The 24,790-nt window shown below is 34.3% G+C and overlaps 1 long non-coding RNA gene across 1 annotated transcript in view; it reads left to right on the plus strand.

Moving 5' to 3' along the window:
- LOC308053675 overlaps nt 1-24,790 on the plus strand; it is a 72,133-nt gene that overhangs the window by 29,925 nt on the left and 17,418 nt on the right. Inside the window, exons 1-2 of the long non-coding RNA XR_013923757.1 lie at nt 1-13,330; nt 23,445-23,622. The exon at nt 1-13,330 is cut by the window's left edge and continues 29,925 nt beyond it. This is a non-coding gene — a long non-coding RNA (uncharacterized lncRNA). The remainder of the gene's footprint in view (nt 13,331-23,444; nt 23,623-24,790) is intronic.

Below are 24,790 nucleotides of genomic sequence, written 5' to 3' on the forward strand. Positions count from 1 at the left end.
TGAGACTTCTCAGTTGTCTTCTTTCCAATCCATTCAGTATGTCTCAGTGTCACATTAATTTTATATCATTTGAGTGTCTTGCAATCTCATGTGGTACCAAGCCAATACATACTTTACAGAATATGTGCATTATAGTATTACAGCTGTAGTCATTATCAATGGAAACTTTATCTAAAAACTTTCTAAAAGCTGTAGGCCAGGGGGTTTAAGACTCATTGTTTAGGACTTGTAAATATTCGAGTATTAAATAGAATATGGCAATTCAGAAGCACAAGGAAAAACAAAAAGATTAATGTGAATTAAAAAAACCTACTACTGGAGAGGACATAGCAAGCAACACTCTGAAAGGCCTATGCTTATCACATTTGCCCATCTCCCCTACTTCAAAACAACCCTGTCCTCCAGAACTGCCTCATCAAAGCCAGAATTATTGGAAAGTGTAACCAAACATGGGGCAGGAAAAGATTCCTGATCTTTCTGACACTGTGAAAAAACATCCTAATTCTGTATAAACCAAGTTCCCCTCAACGTTGCCAGCTTAGCTGGTAAGACACCAGCTCTCTGTAATGAATAGAAAATTAACATTATCTCACATTTCACGTATGAGGGTATATACACTTGTTCCAAAATTTTCCTAAAGTCCTTTTTACTCATATTATTTATTCTCATCTTCATAAATATTTCTTATCTAACAGGGCTGGTGTTGAACAAGGAGGTTCATGGTCTCAAAGAGTACTCAATGATTTTGCCCTTCCAGTGAAATTACAGTTCTTGTGATTAAAAATGTATTTACATTATATTTTGTGGTGCTTTGTATCTCTTGTGTTCCTTGAACAGGAATTCAAATTAAATGATGTAGAATCCAAACCAGAGAAAAGGAACATATTGCATTGTATGAATAAATATGAGACCTTTTAATTTTCTCACAGTATTTTTTTTTTACCATGGTATGGATTCAATGTCAGGTATGGTTGTGATGTATCTAGTCTTACAAGTAGAAGATAGTCCTATTTTCATTATTTTCGATCTATCTGTGTTCCTGTTTACACATATGAAGTTAATAGTCATTAAAAGAGCTAATCAAAAGAGATCTTCAGATAAATTTTAAAAAGTTAAGTCTAGCTATTAATATTTGATGATTTAATAAATAGGGATATTTGTAAGGTACATATTGGACTTAAGTTGTTCTTAATATTGACTTTCCAGTCAATCTTAAAATATTTGGACATTACATAAACTTTAAATCAAAAATCAATAGCTTGAGTTTAGGCAGAAATGTCACTATGTCTGAAGGGAATAGGAGTTTATTTCAGCAAACAAGAGTAAACACTGAAGCAGGAAATCTGCTTTATTTCTCATAAATATTTTACTTCGTTTCATCAGCTGGGCTAAATAAATGAATTTTTAGCACTGTTAATTCTTCTACTACACTTTTTATGTTGTAGGTATTACACTGTAATTATTAATGGTCAGTGAAAATCAGCTTATACTCGAATGTTCCATCTAACTTCATATTTGTTTATATAGCTCTAATCAGGATGAAAACTTTATGAAGGCTGTTGCATGTATTTTATTTTTTGCTACCAAAATATCAGTGAGACAGTAATAACAATAAAAAAACTAATCAATAAAACTCTTCATGTGAGGTATGTTGACACTAAACTGTCAATATTTATTTTTTAAACTGAATGTGATCAAGAACAAGTGATTGCTGAATGTGTGGTTTAAGTATAATTTTTCATTTGAAATATTCTAGAGACTATAGCTGGGATTAGGTCCCAGAATTTCCATCAGGATGCTAAATCCCACTCACTTTTGGGGTGAGGGGAAAAAAAAAAGCTTTTTATGTTTGAGATTTAAAGCTCAATGACAAATGACTGATTTTATCCTGCTGCTGCCCTACATTAAAAACATTGAAAATATGTGAAAAAAAATCTAAATTTACTCTGTAATACTTTAAAAAATATACAACTAGGTTTGAAAACTTGCAATTTTATCTACTGTTTTTCATATTGTTAAGATAAAAATAAATTGTAGTAAAAATGAACAGAAAACTGTATATTTAATTATTTAAACATGAACTGAAATGTCATGCTAGTTGTTTGACAACCTTATCTTCTGTGATTATTGTGGAGCATGAGCTCTGCTTTATCCAGAACAAACAGAAGAAAAAAAGTCTGAGAAAGGTTTATAGGATTTTTATTATTCCTGTGAAATACATATATAATGTTAGTCTACAAATGCACACTTTTGGTTTTAAACTTAATAATATTTCACCTATGACTTGCTGAAAGAGTAGCACATAATACCATTAAAATGCTACTTTTCTTCTAGCAGGATCTCAAGTTTGAGTCTATTGTGTGCTTTTGTCTCAAGAGAAAAGAAGAAGGAAAAAAAAAACCAACAGAGGAGGCTTCAGGGAAACTTATTTTCAAATAAACACTCCTGTTCTGAGTACTTCCCACTTAAAGCATTGTGTGAAAATATCACACTGAATTACCATCAGCTCTTTTTACATGGTCTTAAAAGGAAAGTCAAGCATTGGAACAGGCTCCCCAGAGAACTGGTTGAGTCACTATCCCTGGAGGCATTTAAAAGACGTGTAGATGTGGCACTTAGGGACACAGTGTAGTGGTGGACTTGGCAGTGCTGGGTTAATGGTTGGACTCGATGACCTTAAAGGTCTTTTCCAACCTCAACAATTCTATGATATTGTGATTCTATGAAACTGTAAGGTGAGGAAAAACTTCTGTATTTTAGGCAAAAACAATGAACATTTCTTAGAGCTATCTTTAAAGTACATTTAAACAGTCAACAAAATACTGCACTATCTGTTCATTCAGCATGTAGCAGTACTGTAGCAGAAATATCACCATTAATTTGCCCATCTGTCCGACAGATGTGACATATGTCTGACTCTTCCTTTCTCTGCTTGCCTACATACTACATACAGTACATGACTGAAAAAAAGGTAGCTTATCAGATATTTTTTTTAATTATACTTCAGTCTAGAAATACCATTTGTAGCAGACATACAGCATTGTATCTCTCTTGCCCTTCTCAAAGCCTGTGGAGAAATGTACTCCAAAGTCCATGCTGCCTGCAGTTGCATTTGCTTCTCCCTTTTGGAGCCTTTGCTAGGATGTCAAATTCATTATAGGAAGTTCAGAACACCATTTTTTGCTAACAGTGCTGTCAAGTAGACTATAAGCAAGTACCAAGATCTCAAAAGCCATGTTAGAGAGAATTCAACTGAATAGAATTTTATGAGAAAACTGTGTTTCTGGAGGAAAATTTTTGAGAAAGTGATTTCTCTTGAATTCCTATTCCTATACCTTATAAGCCTAAGAATTTGAAATTCAGATCCAAGCACTCAAATTGCTTTCTAGAGTAGGGAAAGCATTCAAATATTTAACATAATCTTTGCATCTGGATCACAATTTGACAGTTTAGAAGGAGAATGAATAAAGAGATGAAAGCCATTTTTTTGCACCTAACATTTTATCCATACTCATTCCTCTGTTCTCAGAGTATCACAGAAACTAACGAGGTATGAAGATTTATCAGTCCTGGGTTATATTTTCAAGGCGGGCATGAATAATTTTTCCCATGAACTACTGTTTCAGGAAGAGGTTAAGATTTGTATCTACCAGCATTCAGTGTTTCCTGTTAGTTATACCATACAGCTCCCAAAATAAACTCGTGTGAGTACTATTAGTCCTTTTAGCTAATGGCAATTTCTATTTTCCAGACATTTCAAGAACTTTATTTTAGTAGATTCATAATTTTACTTCTACCTATAACTCAGACATATGTAAGAGAATGCATTGTTGTCTTATACTATTTTTATTCTCAGGAAGGAAATTGAATTGAATACTGCACCATAATAAGCACAAAATGATTTAACTGATGTGTGACAAATTCTACACAATTAAAAAAGAATATGTAAGGCAACAGGAACCAAACAAAAGGGGGCTAGGAAAATATACTCAACCAAATGGGTTTTATGGTTCTTCATTACTCAAAATCCTGCTTTGCTACACAGCATCATCACTAAAATGAAGTAGATTAGCACTCACAACTCCAATGCAGCTAATTTTGTCAAGGTCATTAGGTGTTCAATAGTGTTTAGTAAAGCTGTGAAAGAATGGCACCTGGATGACTCTGTAATGATTTGTGTATCAGGAAATGGGAAATGTTGTGCAGATTGGTTACAGATTATTTTAGGGGATTAGTTACAGTGCTTGCAGATGCATTTGCTAGGGGTAAAACTAGGCAGACAACAGGTTCAGAATCATCTGTTATAAATTCTAATTTTGTACCAGGCACAGGCCTATCAATTTGTGTCTAATTATATTCTTCCATGTGAGATATAAAATACCTCAGGGTTTCTATAATAAAGGCTCATTAATGTGGACGAGAAATAATTCTGAAACTCTGTCTGCCAGGGCTAATGTTAATACAGATTTTAATTGCTCTTACAGGATATTAAAACACAGATATTTTTTTTTAAATCAGCTTTAATCTAATCATTAAATGGAGCCATTTTTGTAACCCTATATTTTCAAGTATTGCACCTTACGCTGCTAGGTAATTGCGTCATTACAAGTCATGTTGAACCAAAGAATAAAAGATGAATGCATGAAGTATAAAAGGCAACATTACCAAAGATATACGAGAGTCAAAGCCCTTCAATTCCTTGTAATTCCCTTTTCTACCTTTAAAATATCCTCTTCCTGCTTAGATAAGTACATATTCTAAAATGTACTTTTAAAAATAAACTAGTAAGTATTGTGAATAAAAAAGAATTAGTATCATATTATGATTTAAAGGAAGCCAAGATCTCTCTCCAAGGTAAAAGCCAAAAGCAGAATCCCTCCAACAGACTTTTACTTTAAGAACTAAAATTGCTAACCTTTGATCTCAAGGATATAATTCTTCTGCAGCTAGTCTGGTCAGGTCACTAGAGGGTGAAAAACATGAGCAGAATAGCATTCTAGTCTGATATCACTTGACTTTGAGGGCAGATGACTTAACATTTCTGTTCCTCAGTTTCCCATGTTTTATGGATGAAGGAAAATTATTATTTTTACCCCCAGTAAAAAGCAAACTCTCTGTTGTCAAATTCCAAAAATACCACCGTACTTCAGTAGCTTTTTGGAAATGGCATTCAAATAAATATTTCGCACTGAAAAAGAATAATATTCATGGACTTTGTGGTGATGGAAGAGACACTTTTATGCACACCTTGTCGAACTGCAAAGTACCACTAGCCTCAGGGCTGCTATCATTTGAATAGATGACAGGTGCATTTGTCACAGGATGCATACTATACAGCCACCTAGATAAATAAAATATATGATGGGCAAAAGGGCCTTCATGTTTTAAAGTTTTGTCAGGAGAAGGGGGGAAAGAAAAAAAAAATGAAAAGTTCTTGGCATTCTAAAACACTGGCAGATTGAAAAATAAAGCTGATTTGAAGGAGCGTTTCTTGTGATAGAGCTGACAGTTGCTTTATAAAAGGGAGCTGGGCTAACAATAAACTGATAAATAAATTCATAAAACCAGTATGTGTGCTCAGTAAAGTGAGAAAGGGACTTACAAATGTACTAAAGTTTTCATACTATGGTAAGAAATAGCAGTGGAGAAATGCAAGAGATCTCTGTACATTCATATGCTTAGTAACATGGGCAATATATTAAGGTATCTTAAAAGACAGTACAACTTAAAAACTTTTTATCAACATATTTCACTTTGAATTTCTTCCTCCCTTCACAGTTGCTTGAAAATATCCTGAGAATGATATTTATAAAAAAATAACTAGGGAAAAACTCTACTAGGAGTCTTTTGGGAATTTACTATATCGTCTTGCAGTTTATAATAGAACACAAATCCAACAATAGATCTTAGTAATGTTTCTTCAACACTGAATAGATCAGGTAGGATAAACAGCAAAAAAGAAAGTTGTAAAAGAAAGAAACTGGCCAGCTATTTCACAGACCAGAAGTAATAATCAATAGCCTTCCTATCCAGGGGATATATGCTGACTTTTGGTAGAAGACTTTAAGCGACGCCATAAACTGATTCCACTTAAGAACTGTAAAACATATATTTGTCCTAGTAAGCGAACTAGAGAGATAACACTGCAGAGTTTTTGCCTTTCAGGAAATGGTATCTGAGTACTTCTAGAAAACTAGTTGCTACTCACAAATGTCAGTGCCTTAATTGCTAGTTAAATTCATTTCATCATTAACATGCCATTCAGTTGTATGCACCATTAGCTTTTCAGGTTTCAGTTTAGAGATAAATTGTGACTGAAAATTAGATGACCTAAATATCCTACACATAAACAGAATTGGCCAGTACTGGGAGGTAACAGGCCAAATGTAAGAACTGAAAGACTGGTTCTGCAGTGAAATGCTCCCAGAAATGTCTCGGTACAGACTGGCCCCCGCAAGAGTGTATTAGCAAGCTGACAGACAGATTCCTTTCTCTCCCTAGACACCAAAAGCCTTCCCTAGTTATCTAGTTACTTTCCCATTTAAGATTCATCATATTTATAACTGTTAATCTCAGATTTATATTGACTAATCTTTGGAGATCTTGAGGGAGAGAAAGGAAGATCTATATCAACATTCACATGAAAGCATGAAAGCAATGCATTGTTTAAAATTATTTGGACCGTTTACAAGCTTGATTTTTATTGTAAGAACTAAATATCTATTTGGTGATGCAGTCTTTCCTTCTTGTCTTTTTACTTTCTAAATGTTGTTACTGAAAAAGAACTGAAAAAGATGTGTACACTTCAGCATATCAATTCTTGCGAGTTCGCTTGGCTCTTCAATTTAAATACGTGATAAAATGAGTGTTAAAATTTTTTACAGAAAATAAAAACCCACCTCATTTTAAGTCCATCCCTTTTGTTAAAGCGTAGTGATGCAGTTGTAGCTGGAAGGGCACACGCAGGCTCCATTCAGTGTTTTGCATGCTTCTACTCGGCTTTCCCTCTCTTCCTCCTCCCCAGGTCTGCGCTCCCACACCTGTCCTGCCCTCAGATGCTGTATCCACCACTCTGCCTTACTGCCTGCACAGGTTTTGCTTTATTCTCTCCAGTGATTTCCAAAGTAGTTTTATTCAGCAGTCTGAGAATACTCTGAGAAAAGTCTTCCTTCCCAGTTTGTTTAGCCGTCATCACATCACCCCGTCTGACTGATCTGTTGGAGTTCCTACAGAATTCATAGGTCAAAAAAGATAACCAGGTTAGCTAAGGATGAGACTTTCCAGAAGCTAAGTTTGGCCTAAGGTATAGTTAACTTTGCATGGGTTAGGAAAAAAACCCTCCAAATCCAAAAAAAGATAATTCCTTTACAGTGCAATTTCTTTTGGCAGACTTCAGGCTCCTTCCCAGGTTTTCACCTAATCTCTTCTTTAGGAATAATTAAATGTTTTATCAGATCTTCCCCCCACAATAGAAGCAGCTTGCACAGAAATTTTCAACCTGAACTGTTAGTATATGATAAAGTTATAAACATCTGACAGAAACATAGAGCAGAAAACACTAGCCAACTTTAACTCTAGGCAGCATTACAAACTCCAAGCAAAAATCAATGTATAATTGTGCATGAAATGGAAATATGTATCTTGGTAAAAGTATTGAAATTAAAAGAGGGCTGGTTGTGCCCTCTGGGATAGTGCTTGGGAGAATTATAACATTACTATGGACAATTTATTTAATTGTATTAATATGATGCAAAAATGATAACAGCAACTGTTGCAAAATTTAAAGTATTAGTTATGAAAGCTTCTCCTTTAATAACAAAAGGTACAGCAAAACCTCTCATTACTTAATATGACTGAAAAAAGATTGCTTAATGAAGCTAAACCACTTAAAATTAAGACAATATTTGTATTTCTCTATCATTTTATATTTCTACAAAAATATAAAACAATATTTGTAATATTTTGCAAAAACAGGACTAATAGAATAAGATAAGGTAGTGAATATTAAATGGTGGTTATTTCTACAGCATGATTTTCCACATTTTCCTTAAAAATCTTGGGTTTATATTTTTGTTTGGTATTAGTATTTTCAAATAGCTTGGCTTCTTTTTTTTTTTTTTTTTTCTGTCATCCTAAATATTTGCAAGATTCTGAAAAGCATATTAATAATGGTTTTCCAGACAAACTAACAATATAAATGTATTAAAAGTCATTCTACAGGCTTTAGTTCTGAGTACACTATTTTTTCTGCAATATGGAAAACAGGTTTATGCACTGTATCAATAAGAAACTTCCTTTAAGAAGCAATAAAATTGTTAAGCAAGGAATAATTTCTAATAAATATCTCAAGGCTTATAAAGAGATGTGATACTATGAAATTTACATTTGACTCAAGGCTCACAGATTACATAAATAATTTGTGTGGGTGTAATACCTTCATCCAGGGATCACTTCATAGAGTACATTTTATTTCAGTACAGGGGAGTCCTGTTACTAAAAGTTGAAAATATTTAAAAGTACTGGATTATTTTTGCTGTTACTGTTAACCTGAACATTTTCATGCTCTTTCTCTGCCTGAGAGCTCTGCTCTTACCATCATACTGACCATAACAAGGTGGTCTTTCCACCAGGAACTGAAGACTCAGAGCCTGAAAAGCAAACAAAAAGCATGTGTGTCTTAATTAGAAAAGCCTGTGCTAAAAATTCCTGTGCCTGAAATGTTATGCCTGAACCACAGATCAGGTTGTCAGTTCTCAATAAGTATCTCTTCAAAAGTTGTTTTTCAGAGAATTTTTGACTGCTTAGTACCTACCCATCGGCGGAAAATTCCCACCCCCCGGAGTCAATCAAAATTTAGATTTATTAAGAATAAAATAAAGAACTATCTTTGATTTACACAGCTGAGCCAATGGAGCTGCACATTCCCTTTTAGTTGTTCAATGCTTTGGGCTGGAAACTTCTACTTTCTTATATCTGGTGGCAGTACACATACCTGGTGTGCTACAATTAATGACACCTTTTAGTTAATTAGGAAAACAACCCTCCATTTCAGGGTGATAAACATTTTCCTTTGATATTTATAATTATCCCTACCTATAAGGAGAATACAGGCACATTTCATTTCCAGCCAGTAGTAGAGCCAGTATGCTACGTAGAGGTTAATAAATTTGAATGGCATCCATTTTTCTTTCGATTGTTTTTTGGTTTGGTTTGGTTTTTTCCTATGAAAATGTTTTTATTTATATTACCTATTCTTTCCTAAAATCTCCTTAATCTATGCAAGTATACCATGAAATTTATAGAAAATCAAAAACTTGGGCTGTAGTCTGAGATATTAAAAGTACAGCCACAAATTATTGATAGCCATTTTTCCAACATTAATTTTTACATTAATAAAAGTGGTTCAGTATTAATCTGTCCATTTAGACTGTAAAAAAAAAAATACTGAATGTGGTATTTTTTATCATGCATTCACCACATGTCCAAACTAATTACAAAAAGGTTGAAACAAGTAGTTGGGCTTTTTTCCTTTCAAAAAACCACAATGCATGAAGTAGCAGACACCAGCCACTAGTTAGAGAGATTTGTAAACCTTCAGGGTAAAATATTTAATAGGATAGATATGGTAATACCAAGTTTTATACTTAATTTTAATGAAATTAAACGACATTATATGAGCTGTAACTGATTTTGTACAACACGAATAGTAAATAATGAGGCAAAGAGTCATTGCTTATTGCCTATGTTGATGTATTTCTGTAATTGTCATGTGGTTTATTATTCACATGGGAAAGATTTGAATTTTTAATAGATTTTAAGTTCATAAACAGCTGTCCTACAACCCAGTGGTACTTAAAAGAGTTTATACATTTCCATAAGTGCTTTATAAGAAGATATTAGATGTGAAACACTGAACGCCACTTTGAAATACATTCTGTATAAAATGAAAGCTGGTTTTTTTATTTAGACATAACTTTCTTCCTAATTGTTTTAATTTTGATTTAAGAAACAAATAGTCAAATAGAAGTGATTTAGATTTATGCACGTCCTTAACTGTGCATTTTAGCTTCTCCTTTTTTGGTTTTTTTGGGGACTGCTAGGTGCATAAAGACAAGAGGATGGCTCAGGCCCTGGGGTGTTTTGAAGTTAAGTAGCTATGGCTATCTTGAAGATACTTCCTCAGTCTATTGTGACCAGAAAATATGTTGAATTAGCACACAGATTTTTACTTTAAGTCAGAAAATGGAGAAAGTCAATGAACCGTGATTAAAAAGATGATTGAAAGTATGCCTATTCAGAAGTACTTCTGTTCATGCAAGTCCTACAGGTAAGTATCTAAATACGCCAAATAAACAAAATAAATGTTTCAAAATTAAGATTACATTTGCTCATACTTATTCTGAAACAATTTAATTTCTATTTCTCTTTTGGAAGACTTTTATTAAACAAATAGTACATATAGTAGCTACATATAATTTATGCTTCCCCTAACAAATTTAGAGTCATAAAGACATGTCTGTTAATAATACAATTTTGTTTAGCCATTAGATTGGAAACATGAAGGACATAAGTGAATCATTTATAGTTTCTTAATTCTCTGTGATGGATTCAGGTCATGTTTTCTGTTATATCAAATCTGCTTGCCAAATTGTCAGTTCTAATGCAAATCTCGGTTTTAATCTCCCCTGCAGCCTAATTACAAAATTACTTTTTGATCAAGTTCCTAGGTTTTAGAATTATCTTTTCCTTATAAATTGAATAACTGATGTTTAAAGTTGGGGTTTGGTATGTAAAAATAATAAAAACTTCCATATGGGGTACTAACAAAAATTGCAACAAATTCTTAGAAATGAAATAAAAAACTTCCCACGCCCAGACTCTGAAGAAGACTACAAAGTTACACAGTGCAGGTAAGGAAAAGAAGAAATGAAAACTTCAGTAATCTTCTAGAAACTGATCTTGAAGCAGTGAACACAGACTTAACAAAGAATACTGTTAGAACTTTGTTTGCAGATACTGTCTGCACATAGCCTATAATTTTATCACAAAAATTAAGTGTATCCATTCTGTGAACAGGCCCAAGTAGGAATTAGATTTGTCCTCCTCCAAATAAAAACCTTTTTGTTGCTAAAGTTTGTTAAACCAAGCAGATTTTAAATCTAAGATCAGAAAACATACATTTTCATATAATACACATTATTAAAACCATAAAAAACATAGTTGTATGATTACCTACATTTATCTTGAGACTGTACATGAATTGGCCAGCATTTCAGCTGACCCTGTTAACACCTTTTCTCCATTCTATGAACACACCAAAACCAAAAAACCAGGGTTCTAAATCCTAAAGCTGAGATTAATTCAATTTCAAAATAAACCAATGGACTTTATAAGTAGGGAAGCTCAATTCTGCTGGCAATGGCAGCGTAGAAGGGTCTTGCAATTAAATCCCACTTTTGCACACTTCATCCTTTTAGACTTGCTTAGCATGTCTTAAATTATGGTGGTCATCTTTATTGCTGCAAATCTCACAAGTCTTTCTCTGTAAATTCTTTTGAGTGTGTTTCTTTCTATTCTTCATGCTGGGAGCCAGTTGTATGTCTAGGTGTGTATAGAGCAACCTGGACCCATTCTGTCAGCTTGTGGTCACCCGTGCCACCCAGCAACTCCTCATCCCATGTATGATTCCTTGCTCCCTGTACACAGCAGCAGCATGTGAACATCCAATCCACTGCAGTACAGCAAAACAGAATACACAATCCATTGTATGTAAACATCTTTTGTTCAGTATGACCCTTAAGAGACAAGGTATCTTTGTCTCTCTTAATCACGTTTGCCACTATGAACAAAAGCTGATTGTGGAGAACACAGTATCTGGGTATCACTAATACAATAGCAACAGATGCACAGAGACCAAACATTAAAAATGGGGGGAGTACAAAAGAAAGAGTTTAATGTATACTCCACATATGCATTAGTTACTCATTACTGATACTGGAGTATTATTCATAATAATACTGGAGAGCCACCTCGTCTGAGGGCTGTGTGAAAGGGACACAAAAAATATAGAGGAAAAACTCAACGTTGTTAATAAAGGAGGCATTTCTTTTGAAAAGCAAAATACTGCCACACAACAGTTAGAGAATCAGAAGACATATGAACATCAACATGCCCAAGAAAAGCATAGAGCTTTAAAATGGTTATTTTATTCATAAAGATATTTGGGTTTATCACTAGTGTGCTTCTCCTGGCCCTAGCGCAGTGTGTCTTCCATAGACCTACCAACACCACATTTATGTACGTATGTCACTGTCAAAAACTGGTTGACAGTAAAATGGGGCAAATTGCAAATTGAGCTGTGCTTTGCAAACCCTACACTTGCTAACAGATACGCACTGCTTTTACACAGTTTACATGATACAATTTATTCAGTTTCTATATAATCAATGGCCACATGAGGAATGGTAGAAATACACTGCATTATGAAACAACAAACAAGAAATGTAAATCAAATTGCCAGGCAATTTAAAAATTACACTCCTATTAAATGCTTGGGGTTTTGGATTTAGATCTGTTTCAGAAATGAGTTATCTGATCAACAAAGAAATTGATGTATGCTTCCCAAATCTTCAAAATAGTAAAAGAAATTAATCATATTTTTGCCTCTCAGTTGTTATAACAATGATGAATGATACACTCCGTGAGAAATGTTGCTGAATCATCCAGTAAATTGTTTGCTCTACAGCAGGTCTCATCCACAGATATGCTGACCTTCAGGGTGTTCCTGACAGGCTCAGTTATCAAAATCTGTTTTTCTGGCACAAATTCTACTCTTCTAAAACTGTAACTTGTTCATTTGTAAAATAGGCTGCCAGTAATAGTGCCTGTTTATAACTCTTCTGTCAGGTTTTTTTTTCTTTATATAACACTGAAAACAGAAGAATGTTACACTGAATTGTAATGATACATTTAGTGAAGTAACCCATTTTCAATGTCATAAACACATTAATAACGATTTAAAATGAGGACAAACTATAACTCTGTTCAGCATACTGAAAGCTGATAATTCAGGAGAGTTAAGCTCTTCATCATTTACATAACTGACTAAAAAGGAACTAAAAATAAAAATTAATACACAGTGTTTATCATCTGATATGCGATTTTTCTCTGAAGAGGTTTTCTGTCCCTCAGAACTACCTGCAATACAACTTTAGAAAGGATGACCGTCACTAAGGGTTAGGGCTCCACAGAAATGACCACACAAATGACTACACATATTCTGCACCATGGCACAGTTCTGCAGCTGCACTGGGGAATGGCTCCTACTAAGGTGAGCATTCAAATACTCATTTAATTTTTAAGTATATCAACAGCTCTGCTAAATTAGAAAAATCACTTCTACTTTTAGCCTTAACTACATACTCCTTCTTTACCACTACAGTCCCTGGATCCTTGTGGAGAAATGGTGATTGTAAACAGCTTTAGGGTGTGTTATTGTCTGCAGTCTGAGCAGTCTCAAATTCATTTGGTCCTACTTACTAGGTGAGACAATCATGGCTATTCCAGTATTATTTCTCTCAAGGGAATGGATAAAGAGTTGAATATGTAATAACATCCTACAGTTTGGAAGGACTTAGATGTTTTAATTGTACCTGAAGTAGTGCTCCCGACATATCTCTAATTACTATAAGCTGGTCTTTACTTGTAATTTTGACTAGTGTGGAACTCAACAGGCACTGTAAGACAAGACAGGCAAAGCTTTCAGGAAAGACTCCACTTGACATATGACATTTTAATTCTCTACACCTCCCAGAGGAAGAGTTTCTTCTACTTAGGTGGGAAAACCATGACCTATGGAGAAATTCTATCATGCGTACTAGCTCTTAAGGAGCCAAAGAGAATGAATATCAAAGTACAATGGATTAAAGACACCAACTAGGTTTACTGCTTTTCTGCATGACACAAGGGCTAACTGAAAGCCATGTGAAAACCCCAGGAAAATACTGAAACTACACTGAAATTGTGTGAAAATATGATTCAGCAAATATAGACTAATTGCTTAAAGTAACCTCAGAATTTTTCACTAAAGGAAAACTCTTATAACACGTTACCTTAGCAGTCTGGATAGACGTATTAATTGCATAGTTGTTAATAGAAAGCATATTTACCATGTGTGGAAACATGTGTTACATGTACAAATTTAAGGGACATGTTTTGCTAATATATATACTTATAATGTAAATTACACAAAGTCCTTGTCATTTATTATTGTTTATCATCAGTATCACATTATCATGTGCAGACAATTATTTTTTCTTTTTTTACAACCACTTTTCACGGTACAACAAATTAACAAGTTTTTCAGAGCATTAACTCTGTAATTGTTTCCTGTATTTGTGTAGTAACAGATGGGTGTATATCTCTTGGGATAAGAGAATCAAGAATCCTTTATTTGCAAAGCCGTTTTCTCTCTCATTATAATCAATACCTTTTATTATGTATGTATTAAAATCCAGTTAAATGGAAACCCAAAATGCATCTATGTACACAAACATAAAAATTAAATGAAATAAGTGAAATGGTCAGCTGAACTTCTTTCTTCAGTGCAATCCTTATGCAAACAATAAAACTCTTATTAAAAGTATTAAACCTCATATTTAAATTCTCTAAATTTTGCTGAATGCATATTCCTAACTTTGTAAGGGAACAAACCCATCAGTTTCCACAATTTACTCATATGATCATGCTTAAACAATTTTTCTACAGTGGCAGTATTCTTACTGACTGACTGATGAACACAACTTTTTGAACTTCACTGCTGATGCACATACATTTGAACAGAAATGACAACTACTTTGTCTTTTCCAGTCCAGTATCGTATACCATGATAAACTTCCCAGATTAAGTTTTGAACAGTTTTTAACAAAACTGAGTGATTGTGACATTTTACTTCATCCAGAAAGAAAAAGAAACAAGTCTTTTTTTTTTTTTTTTTTTTATGGTGGTAACAGTCATTATTCTGTAATGTTGTATAGGCAAGTAACAAATTTTGGAGAAAAAAAAAGACTGTGGAAAAGGGAAGTGAAGAACTTACTCCCTTTTCTTTGATAAAAACATTCTAAATCCACCTGTCATATTCTGATGTGTAGTACGTTACTGTTCTTTACTGTTCTCTTGGAGTACAAACTGCATTTCTTTCTGTGCTTTGATCGTTTCACCTCTAAGTGACCTAACTACTCAGACCCAATTTTAAGCAAATATTCCTCTAAAAACATATGTATATATCCTCTTAGTATAACTGGTATATAATATATATAACTAGTACATATAACATATATATATATTATATATAACTAGTGTGTATATATAGGTATCTGTAACTAGTATAACGAGTATAACTTAGTATAACTATATATATATAGATATAATATATACTGTTTTTTAAAAAAAACACAGTTCTAAATTTGAGTAGATCATCTCTAGTGATCTAGCGTTCTTTTTCCTTAAGAAAATGTTGGTCTTGATCCCTCATGTTTTAGGGAGAACAAAGACTTGAAGACTTACTATGAGTTGTTTTGTTTATTATCTTTAATAAAGACCATAAAAAACCCACTAAGTTACTTGGTAAAGAAAGGCTGCAATGATATAAAGTCTTGGTTTTGTTTAAGTATATTGCAACACTGACTTTTAATTCATTGTTACAAAAGGTTTCCATGAATACTTCTGCAACTGACTCTTTAAAGATGAAATGTGAAAAAAAACTTACAGTTAGGTCCATATTTGCCTTTGCAGTCTCGGAAAGGTTGCCTATGAACAATAACATATCTGTCTGAAAGATGTTCAGCAATGATACTCATAGATAAGATAATTTTACTAAGAAAGAATTTCCTATTGAACACATGGTCCGCTTCAATGATATCCCATTCCTGATATTGCTGTATTTGGGTAATTGTTAGCTCAAAATGCAAGTAAACTTTTGTAATGGCAAAACAACAGATTCTCAATTGATGGAAGGACAATCGTCTACAAGCAAAAGATTTCTGATAAAATTCTAGCTGCACATCTAATATTTTTAGAAGCCTATCTTAGCTGAACACATGCACATTTGCAGCAATACACATTTCTACAGTGAATAACAAATAGCCCATATTCTTTAAGAGGTCATATTGATTTTTGAAACAGTCATAGTTAAGCAGCTACATTAAGAATGCATGCATCTTAATTACAATCAACTGCAATGTGCAATACTTTTTAATGACAGTAAATAAATCAATCAGCATAAATTAAAAATGACAGAAGCTGAGAACAAGGGATGCTGTACCTGACACTTTCAGTCTATTAGTGGATAATATTATAACAATTATGATGATATGATGATGATAATAATAATAATAAAACATTGCTATACAGTTAATACAGTCTGTTAAGTGGAAGTAGCTTACTGTACTGCTACAATATCCCCATAAAATATAAGTATTTTTATTGCTAGGGTGATTTTTCTCCTCTTCTCTTAGAATGAGCTCTGAGAAGTTAAGTTAATGTATTTACCCTAATTCAATTCAAGTTACAATTTTTACTTGTCTCACTGTTACATGATCTGACTAGGACAGAAATAATGTTTTAAATATGAACTAGGAATATATGAGTGAAATAGCATCTATTGAAATAGCACCTTGTCCCCTGGTGATAGTAAAAGAAAAAAATAATTATCTGAATCAATAAAGATATAATGTGATCATATCTTGATGCAAGAAAAATATATTATTTGAATAGCTCTGAAATTTAAAAAAAGCTATGGTGATTTAGCTTTTTTTAAAAAAAAAAATGTTTGCCGTTTTTAAATATTTGACTACAAGTACCTTTTTTTTGTTTGAAATAACAGGTCTTACATCCATGGTATAGATTTTGCAATAACAGCCAATGTTTTGAAGAGAACTTTTATGAAGAACATTTCCAGTTCTGTCCCATTTTAAAATTTCCTGCCAAGTTGATGTGTTCTGTAACTTATTTAATTTTGTTTTCATTCCAGCAGCAGTATTGGTTACATTAAAACAAGGTTTCAATGATTGTAACAAACCTTCATGAAATGAATTAATATTTAATTAACATTCATACCCAGTCATTTTTAATAACAACTTCTTCAGTATTTGTACTACCTTAATTCAAAAGGTTAGTGGGAGGAGCAGTTATTACATTTGACCAAACATTGGAAGGTTTTTCAGCTTTTCTGTTACACTGCTAGAATATAAACTACCAGACAAAGCATATTTGGAAAGAGTCCCTTTTCTACAACTACATTTTTCTTATCTTAAATGACATGGCAGTGGTGTACCAAAGGTACAGCCTGGGTGCCAGCTGCGTTTACACAATAGTAAATAAGTTTCATATAGTCCAAATTATTTCCATGGCTGGTTCCTAAATCTTGTAGCATCAGAAGACCTTAAATCAGATATTCTGAGAAAAATAAGGTACACTGACAGTCTAAGGAAATTGCACCTCTTTAATCAGCTAATTGCCTGCATGATTAATCCTGTTCCTCAAGACACTGGTGTTAGCGCCATAACATGGCGGGTCTCCAACACTTGTGGCCTTTGTGAGATTTGGCTCTAAGCCAGACAGAATATAACAGTCCAAAAAAGAAATATTTTTTAATAAAAAGTTATAATGAGATAAAAATGTTTAAAAAAGAGCACAAAAACTAAACTAAATGAAGCCCTTTCTGTGTAATTATAGATGGTGCTGGTTTCATCTCCCCATACACCTACAGCCCTGCTGGCAGTGCAGCGAGGGCGGCTGCTCCCTGGGGTGGGGGCTGAGCCCTGCTGGGCTATCAGCTGGTGGGTGACAGGCAGGATCAGGCCTGGGGAGGGGACAGCCCTGGGAGAGCCAGGCAGGGCTGTGGGGACAGGGGTGGACCCAGGATGCCAACCTGCAGGTCGTCCGCGGCTAGGCCAGGCCTGGCGGTGGCAGATCTGGAGACCAACACCTATGGTGTCACGGGGGCAGGACTGAGAACCCGGGGGGGCTGACATGGGCTCCAGGACCATGGGCCTGGGAGGGGGCCCCTGGGGAGGCCACTTTGTGCCACCGAGGCCCATAAATACTCTCAGGGACCTGACATTTTCTGTATGAACAGCATATTGACAGTTAATCCTACCACAATTTGAGCATATAAATATCTTGTCAAATTGAGTAAGTAATCTAATTTACTTAAGCATTCAGCTTGATTGTTATGCCACGGTTTGAAGCTGCCAGTGGACCAGGCGGGCTGTGCAGGTCCAGGGAGTGCAGCTGTGCGCCACCTTCCCTCCCTTCTGCGTGGGGGTGTTGGCCTACAATTGTCAACACAGCGTGCACATTTGTGCACTGCTGAGTACCGCCGGGGACCAAACCAGCAGGGCCCCAGGGGGCCAGAAAGCCACAAGCTTGCACACTGTGCTGGCTGAGAAGCAGAGAAACCTCAGTATGACATGGAGAAAGAACATTTTTCAGAAAGCAAGTCCTTCTTTGCACTGAAAAATGCATGTGTGTTAGCAGAAATATATGCTTTACTATATGTATGTATTGTGATTTCAACATCTGTGACATGCTTAGGTGTTCTGTTGCATCACTGTTTTTCATTAATAACTTTTATGTGGAAAAAAAATGCATGGGCACAATTATATTGCCATCAACAGAGAATTTCTTAGCTGGATTGCAGAAATCAACTGCCAGCTGGCAAATTGAAAAATGCACTGCAAGTCAAACTGAATTATAAATAGCTATGATTTTGGATCCACCTAGACTTCTTTAAAACAGCAGGATTGAACCAACAAACAATGCCAAGGTGTGCAAAGTAGAAAATAATACAAACCTGCATTCATTTCTTGCTATGTTCTCAGTGCATTGAAATTAAACATTAAATTTGTTCTAATATTACGTTCTTTGTGTAATATACATACAAGGGAATATATAATTAATACACAAAATTCTTTTGAGACAGTTCCACTCTCAAAGCATTTAGCAGTAATTCTGATACCAGAAAAAACTTCTAGAAAGTGATAATGCTGGGAGGATTTTGTAGAAATAGCCGGAAAAAATAAAAACATAAGTTAACATTAAGGAAGATAAAATGGGAAAGGTAAAGGAAACAAGCAATTATGCATAAATGTTCAATACTTGGACTCAGTTGCTACACACATGACAACAGTATTAAGGGCTAGTCAATACAAGAATGATATTATGTAACAACGTATTAACAGTTGGGTTATTCCTGCAAATTTTTTCTAGCAGAGACAAAAATCTCAATGCTTACTTTGTAAGAACAAGTTCCTATCTTTCAGATCAGAAGAAACACAAACCAAGTTTTATGCTTGAGAAATGTAACAAATAGTATTTTCTTATGCCAAATGGGTTCACTGGCCATGTCGAATGAGAGAAGTTTCAAACCTTGGAACATATGAAGGTAGTATTTATTAGCCTTTTTAAATTGAACAATAATTTGAACTTTCAACAAAACAAATCCAAACCACAAAATCCTACATTTTATTGACTATTAAAGGAAAGAATTGCAAAGAGAAGCTCTCAATAACAAATTCATAGGTAAATTGTAATTTATTTTCATCTTCTTTGTTTACTTTTTCTTTATGTGTATGAGAATATGCTTATCTGGTTTACCAGCACAATTATAATTTCTTTTCCATTCCTTGATGTCTTACAATCATGAAGTGGATGAAATTGCAAAATATGAAAAAAAATCAGCCTCAATTTTTACAAGAAAATAAGTTTAAATTCTAAAGTAAAGCTCCGAAAAATAGTGTGATGAGAAAAAAATTCAAATAATTGAGCTTGCTAAAATATAAGCATTAAGTTGTAGACCAACTATCCTTCAGATGGTGTGAGCAAAAGTTAGCATAAGTAAATCTAGACTGAACTCAAACCAAAACAAATAATAGGGTGAACAGCTTCTGCTGAATAAATTAAATCACCTTAAACAACACATAAGCAGAAAAGGAATGCAAGAGACGGAGGAAGACCAACTAATGAAATAGGCTAACCTCAAAGAAACACACACAGAAAAATAAATTGAACAGGATAAAACCAGACTCAGAACAAGTAATACCTGACTCTCCAGTCTTCAGGTTGCAAAAACTCCCAGGTTGTCTGGCCTAGGGACTGTTGAGATTTTTTTAAGATGGGACAGCATTTTACTACTTCACTTTGAGCAACATCATACATCTTCAAATAAGCATCTTTTACTGAGATTTACAGTTCTCATGCCAATAAAAATCCCCCAAATTCCTAATCATAGAGCATCTTACAATCATGATGTACTAGCACCAAGATTTTATCATGAGAAGCTTTTTTAACCTGTAAGAATCGTTTATTCAACACACTAGCTTGCTACACGGTGTACAGCATTGCACCTGAAAGTTATAAAGTTCATCTTTATGAGGGGACACACGGGTATCAATAGTTTATGGATGACAAATGTGTACTGATTTGAAATTTGTATGGTATTAGAAGCCCTAGTTCTTTTCCTTTGTCACAAAATATTGTGCTTTAATAGTGTGAGATTGTAATCAAAATGGACAGGATTTGTTTTCTGTCTTTTATTATTATTTTTTAATATGAGATGAACTGGATGATAAATTGAAAGCAATTCTGATTACAATCAAAAAATATTAATTTCATAGATGAGAAGATAAATATGTTCACATGCTTCTTCCCAGAAACTTTATGCAGATTATGAAAAAGGTTTCAATTCATTCATAATCCTTACAGTATTCATTGCCCATCAGTCCTTCTCCAGACTTCATTGTTTTTAAAGAAATTGCATCACTTTATAGGAATAAGGCTTATACTAATTTTAAAGATACTTTCCTACATGTTCAGATGTGAACACTCTTAAAACCCCAGTATTTTTAAAGGACATTGCAAGGCGTTAAATTTGTTCAATAAATGTTGTAGCAAGAACAGAAAATGTAAAAGCTTGCCTACTATCTTAGGTTAACATAACAATCTCTATCTTTAAGTCTATACTTACAGAATTAAACTCAGGCAAACAAATTATTTAAGGTTTCCATCTCCTGGTTCTTCCATTTTCCCCAGGACTAATCCTGCCAGAGATGTATGTGATAGTGGACCATGACTTATCAAAAGGTAAAGCATTCGGCAATAATAGCCAAATAAATAGCATCAAAGCCAGAGTACTGTGTGTTGAAATTTTTATTTTGATGTTTATATTGTTTCTTTGCCTTTATGCAACATACAATACATTCTATCAAAAAAATTGTAAAAGCCAGGAAAACAAAAAAATAATTTTAAATACACATATACATATATATGTAATCTCTCTCAAGTTACTGGTCGCAGAAAGCCCTATGGCTGACCACCTTGTCACTGGTGGTCACAAGACTGGTAATGGTGGAAAAAATGTTAACCTGGGAGTAATCAAGCCTTTCAGAATTAAGTACAATGTTTAACAGCACCTAGAAACTATTTTGTGGACATAAGGGAATATTCTTACCATGTATTTCTACTTAGACAGTTGACCAACATAATATTCACCTGTGCATCAGCATTTGGGCTAATGAAGCAAGCTGCCTTGATATTGATTTCTTAAGGTATGAAGTTGAGTATCCATCCAATTGCTTTGGAAAATCTAGCTTCTAGTACTTGTATCTGTCAGGAAAATGCTGTTTTCTTAAACTCCCCACACTCTTTAGATGTATATTATTCTGTAGTTCGTAACTGAAACAGAATAAATGTCACATAGCACAACTTTTGCATGTGCCGAATTCCTTCATGTAACTGTATAGGGGGAAAAAAGAAATGTACCCTATAGGTGGCAGTGTAAGCATACTGAAGAAACTGCTGAGAACTCAAGTATAACCACTTAAAAACATTTAAGATTAACCATAAATTAATAAAAACAATTATTACAAAGGAAATTGAAAAAATGGCACAAACTGCTCAGATTAGATCGTCCAGCAGCACTTTAGAAATGCGTTTCAGTCAATTTAATCATGTCCGTGTCTTTTTTATTGGTACTGGGTAACAACCTGTGGGCTCGTCTTCCATCAGGAGGATTCGCTCTTCTGCAGCTGCTCTGAGTTTACAGATTATTAGAAAAGACTGAGAGACTTTTCTGAATTAATTTAGAGCGAGTTTAAGCATACTGTACTTTAAGGTTGGACTTCTGTAAAAATACATTTTAATATTTCAATGCCTTAGAAAAAGATTAAGTATTTGAGCACCTGAAGAGGCAAAATAGAATAATTTGATGGATTACGTTTAAATCAGCTGAATGTCATATTTTAATAAAAAAGTCTTTTTAGAGTTGCTGGCATTCCATATACTCCACATATTTGAAAGCCTCGTTTGTAGACAGAGAAGTCTGTGTAAATATATCCAGTATGAGCAACCATGTTGGATAAGTTACTTATTGAGGAGTTATATAATTTACATAAGGTTTTAAGCATCTCCAAACATATATTTTTTTAAGACATACAATAATCCTAAATACCATTTTAAATGAATTAATGAAGATTACAGAATAAGGAAGTATCTGACACTTGGGGATATGCTGTTAGGAAGGTTTAGGGGGTATTTTTACACACATTTTATAAACCTGCTGAGTAAATCTTGGACTTTCAACCATTGTTTTTGGACATGAAAGAGTTTGAAAATCCTATTAACATCTTTGTGGAAGTGGTCTAGCAGTACTGCTGCTACAGAATAATGTTATTTTGCATTATCACTTATTACAGCAAAATCCTAACTTGTGAATCCAAGGGAGTTCCTGAAATCACTTCTGCAAAATTATTCTCCTTTTCTTGCAATATTTTCAATTGTATGTACTACCTTATTGTGAAAATATAATGGAGTACATGACATCTGTCTGTCTCCTTTTAAAATAACATACTTTTGTGTGGATAAGACCGTGTCAAATTTACTTTTTGCATAGTTCTGTAATCTTTCTGAATCACACTTTTTTTTTGCCCTTAGGGTTATTTAGCATCTCCACTTTAAATGACATGTGGCCTTTAAGAAAAGTTTTAGTCTCAATTACCAAAAGACTTTACTACTAGAAGTAATGGATTTAGAAAGCAGTTTCAACAGTTTTCCTATGCAGTCCATGATTTTTTCCACTATAGCCATGGTAACAAAGTAAATCTCAAGTCTGTGCATATCTAGCAATATACAGAAGAAAGCATGTTTATGATTTTCAGATTTAAATCCTACTGGTGACACTCCTATCTATTTTGAGGTGGATCTATTTATAATTTGTCTGCAAGGAATATGAAACCACTTTTAATCTTGATCACAGTAAGAACAAAGATTTTATTAGAAAATAAACTAGGAAGAATATTTTTTTAAAATGCAAAATTCAAAGACAGTAGGAAAACATATAAGCAGAAGGGAGATAAACAATGCTCTCAATGTCTCTCATGTCCCTGCAGGTGATTATTGCTTTCAGCTTTGGCTGCAGTCAACGCTGTGACTTTCTGAGGTGCAGGAAACACTGCAAAGTCCCCAGGAAATTCTGCTCGTCATTTCTGTGGCCTGGCTGCCTTTTCCCAGCTCCTCAAGCACTCTCAGTCTCAGCATGAGCTGTAAGCAGCTTCCCAGCTCTTTGCTGTAAGTATTTGCCTGCCCAAACCTGTAGTCTCTTAATTTTTTTCTCCCTTGAGTTTTTCCCTAGCTCCCACAGACATAGGAGCAAACTTTCCTCCCTCTAGAAATTTCTGCCTAACCAGACTTCTTACAAGAACATAATAACTGAGAACAAAGGAGGAAAAAGCATCATGTCAGATATAGTGTCACATTTAAACATCATGCTATGTTTATGCATATATATAGTATTTCTCCTTCAGCTACAGGAATGATATGTTCTGTTCTATTTAGACCAAACTTCCTTTCTGGCAATCTCTGAATGTTGCAAGCATCTAAAATCCAAATGGACACACCCTTTCCAGGATAGTTAAGAGAAGTCTCTTGCCCTCTGCGCTTTAAAAATGTGGGTCTTATACTTCCTGCACACAGAAATTTTCCTGTGACAGCACAAACTCACCTGCATTTAGGAGAGGCAGAATGAATGGGTCAAATGACGGAAACATTTACAATCCAGCAGGATTTTTACAAGTAGCATAAGCAACCACATCATCCATTAGTTTATCTGTCTTCTGTTACACCTTGAAACATCTCAAAGAGAAGAAGCTTCATGGTTCCACTCAAAAAGTAATAACATGGAGCACCTGAACTTCAAAAAGACCTGAGCTTCAAAAAGCAGAGCAGAAGCCTTGTTTCTGTGAAGCTCTTCAAATAACTTAAACTAAGATATAATAATTGAATCCCCAAATTTGAAATGAATTTTCATTTACTTTCCCCAAGCACTTACCATGAATAGTAGCAGACAGCCTGAGGTCACACCACATCAACGGAACATGGGTGCTGTGGTTATAGACGTACGTCATTTATATAAATTGGGGAAAGTAATCTAATATCATCGTTCTTGGGTGCCTTCTTCTGTTTAAAATAATTACGTTACTTCAATCTGGACAAAAAGAGAAAAGTCACTGGAAAGATGCATAATGGTTTGGAAATGTTAAAAGTACCTGTGTTCTGCAGAATGGTTAAGAGTAACCTCTGTTTATGCAGATGTAAGCAACAATGAATATGAATTAACTTCCACAAAGAAAAATCCATCATATGATTTCATTTTAATCTGATGCTTTTGTTTTTTCTCCCAGATAAGCAATTAACTTCTACATTTCAGTGCCAGCAATAATCAATTTCAAATTTGTAA

This window comes from Falco punctatus (assembly GCF_963210335.1).
Source record: "Falco punctatus genome assembly, chromosome: 15".
NCBI lineage: Eukaryota > Metazoa > Chordata > Aves > Falconiformes > Falconidae > Falco > Falco punctatus.